We start from the raw sequence: 3,638 nt of genomic DNA, 5'->3' as shown, positions 1-3,638 counted from the left end.
TTGTCCTCTTCGTCATAGCACCATTTATTTATGAGGATACATATTAAAACAGTGCAATTTTAGTGTTTTAGTTTCTTTTATTTGCTGTAGGGTATTATATGAAAATTGTAAATGGAAGATATGGTAGCCTAACCTAACCTAGCCTAGCCTAACCTAAAATAAAGAAGCCTTGCTAAGCCAAACTTACCCTAAGCTAACCCAACCCAAAAACCTAACCTAATGTAACCTAGCTTAGCCTAAGTTATCTAAGCTAAACTAAACTAACCTAAACTAAACCAACTTAACCTCTGAACCAAACCTACACTAACCTAACCAAGCCTAACCTAATCTAACGTTTTTTTATTTTTACTTTGACGCCTGTTATCTTTTGCTTATTTTACCTTGATATAATTTGCTGCAATTGATATCTATCAAGAAGAGTTACGTTAAGTTTCATTAGAATTAGATAGAATATTTTAGGATGTTTTTCTCCAAATATTTTTTAGAATTGATTGTAGAACCGTACAACCTTTACTCCATTCAAAATAATGCAAATAAACCTTTAGAGTTGAATCAAGAAGAGCTAGAACAATGGCTAGGAACCTGTCTGTATATGCCAATAAGTAAAATTCCCAATACCAAGCTTCACTGGTCAGGGATGGATGAAACAGTGGCTTCAGTAATGAGTAGGGATAGGTGGGAGCAAATCAAAGCAAACTTACATCATGTTGACAATACAACTAACGACAACACTGACAAATTATTCAAAGTTAGATCACTTGTTGATCATCTGAGAGCAGAATTTCAGAAGATACCGATGACAGAAAATCTTTGTGTAGATGAGCAGGTGGTCCCCTTCAAAGGATGTTCATCAATGAAGCAGTATGTATAATCCCCCCCCAAAAAAACACATAAATGGGTGTATAAATTATTCATTTTAGCTGATAGCAAAGGGATGGTATATGACTTTATACCTTACACTGGTAAAATAGAACCTGTGGACAAGCCTGATGTTCCGGACCTCAAAGCAAGTTCAAATTCAGTTCTTCATCTTGCTGAAAGTATACCTTGCATGAAGAACCACAAGTTGTATTTTGACAATTGGTTTACTTCACTACCTCTCATTGAACATCTTGCTTCTAGGGGGATATGGTGCTGTGGCACAGTGCAACAAAGAAGATTACCAGGTTTAGCATTAAAGTTGGATAAACAGCTCATAACAAAAGGTCGGGGTTCTTATGACGAATGGGATGCTAATATTGGAGACACCCCCATTTCAGTTGTAAAGTGGTTAGACACAAAGTCAGTATGCTTAGTGTCATCTTTTTCAACATCATGGCTAGTAGATAAGTGTGCTAGATATGACAAGAAGATCAAAGATACTGTTGAGGTTCCAAGACCCTTTATGGTCACAAATTACAACAAAAACAAGGGAGGCGTGGATTTGCATGACCAATTAATTTCTTACTATAGGATGGCTTCTAGAGCAAAGAAATACTACCAGAGATTAATTTTTCACTTGATAGATATGACTGTAGTACAATGTTGGCTATTGTACAGACGCTCGGCAATTGAATTAGGAGTTCCTAACATTAAACGGAACACACACTGTGAGTTCAAAATCAGACTTTCCAAATCCCTGATGTATAGAGGAAAGGACATAACAAATAAAAGAGGAAGGCTTTCAGGTTCTGTAGAAGCTACTTTTGCCAAGAAGAAGAAAAGAGTTAAAGCAACTAAGAAGATTCCTGATAAAGATATAAGACTTGATCAGGTGTGAAGTACACTTGTGCTGTGATGCTAAGAAGAACTGTTACCTTGATTTCCATACTAAATAAAGGAATAGCCTCACAAGAATTGTTTTTTTTTGGGGGTGGGGTGGTCAGTACCATTACGTATTTTTTGGCAGTTGTGATCATAGAAAGACTATTTCTTTAATTTTTCGTGTCAACCCCTTGATTTTCCTCTTGCTTTTTTTTTTTTTTTTTTTTTAGAAAAAAGAAATATTCAGTTTTCTTTAGAAAATGACATTTTGTCTCCAAGCTGTCATGCGCCTGATAGGACTTTTTAGTACTCTTTTATAAAAAAAACTTTATTATGAATAAATATGTTGAAATTTTGTGATTAATTGTTTAACTTGCGCCTAGTAAGAAAAATGTAGTTCAGATTTTATTTTAAATCAGAAAAAATTCGGGCAGTAAAGGGTTAATTTAATTAATTTTTGCTTATTTGTTTTCATTTATTTTAAATTTTCTTGTTTCTTTTGGTGATACTTATTTATCTTTTTTTTTTATTTTTCATTATTTTAATTTGTTGTTATTAAGTTTAGTTATTTAAATTTTTATTTCTAATTATTTTCATTTTTATTATTTATTCTTATTTATATTTACTTATTTTTCATTTTTAATATTTATATCTATTTAAATTTATTTTTTATTTTTATATTTAAATTTTTATTTAATTTTACCAAAAATTATGTTTAATTTAGTTTTGTACCTGTTTTTTATGTATCAGTTTCTGTCATCAAATATTTCAATTTATTTCATTAATTTTTATTTTCCAACTTTTATTTCTTTTAATTTTTATTCACTTTTTATTTTCAATTTTATTTTTGTATATATTTTAATTTATTTTATTTTAATTAATTTTTATTTATATTTATCTTTTATTTTTATATATTTTCACATATTTTTATTTTTTTACTTTTATTTATTTCTGTTTAATTTTATATTATTAATCTCTATTTATAGCCTATTCATTTTTTATTTCTGTTTTCTTACTTAGCTTTTTTTATTCATATTTACAATAAATGAAAATAAAATTACAAAAAATAAATAACAGTGAAAACATTATAATTAAAGAAAATAAGTGGATAACTAAGAAATGTACAAAATATATAAAACAAAAATTAACTATGAAGTGAAAATATATTAAATATGAATAAAAATGAAGAAAATAAATAAAAATGAACTTAATGAAAATAAAAAGTGAAAAATAAAAAAATAAAAATAAATAAAAATGTAAAAATGTAAAAAGAAAATATATAAAAAATGTTAAAAGAAAACAAATATATCCACAAGTAAAAATGAAAATTAATAAATAAAGAAAATATATGGAGTTCGTTAAAAATAAGTAAAAATAACTAAGTGAACAAATATGAATAAAAGTAGGTAAAAATAAAATAAAAATAAACAAAATCTTAGATTATGTAAAATATATGAAATAAAAAAAATAAAAGTAAATTAAAGTAAAAATAAATAAAAGAAGCAAATAAAATTGAAAAGAAATAATTAATAAAAATTATTAAGTTAAAAAATATAAATAAAATTAGGCAAAAAAAGTTTAAATTATATAAAATATATGAAATGGAAAAATAAATAAAAGCAAATGAAAATAAAAATAAATAAAAGAAGCAAATAAAATTGAAAAGAAATAATTCATAAAAATTAAAAATAAAAATACATAAAAATAAAAATAGAGATAAAAATAAACAAAAATAAAAAAAATATGTAAAAAATAAATAGATAAAAATGAGAAAAATCAAAATAATTTAAAATAAGTAAAAATGTATAAAGTTAAATAAAAATAAAGAAATTTTTAAATAATAGATATGTAAATATAAAGAAATAGAAATAGATAAAAATCAATATAAAGTTAAA

The 3,638-nt window shown here is 25.7% G+C and overlaps 1 pseudogene; it reads left to right on the top strand.

The window, feature by feature from the left end:
* The first annotated feature begins 460 nt into the window (after positions 1-460).
* On the top strand, positions 461-2,098 carry LOC136826852 (piggyBac transposable element-derived protein 3-like; annotated as a pseudogene).
* Positions 2,099-3,638: the final 1,540 nt, after the last annotated feature.

This window comes from Macrobrachium rosenbergii, chromosome 41, assembly GCF_040412425.1.
Source record: "Macrobrachium rosenbergii isolate ZJJX-2024 chromosome 41, ASM4041242v1, whole genome shotgun sequence".
In the NCBI taxonomy this organism is placed as follows: Eukaryota; Metazoa; Arthropoda; class Malacostraca; order Decapoda; family Palaemonidae; genus Macrobrachium; species Macrobrachium rosenbergii.
This window is presented reverse-complemented; position numbering and strand designations above follow the sequence as displayed.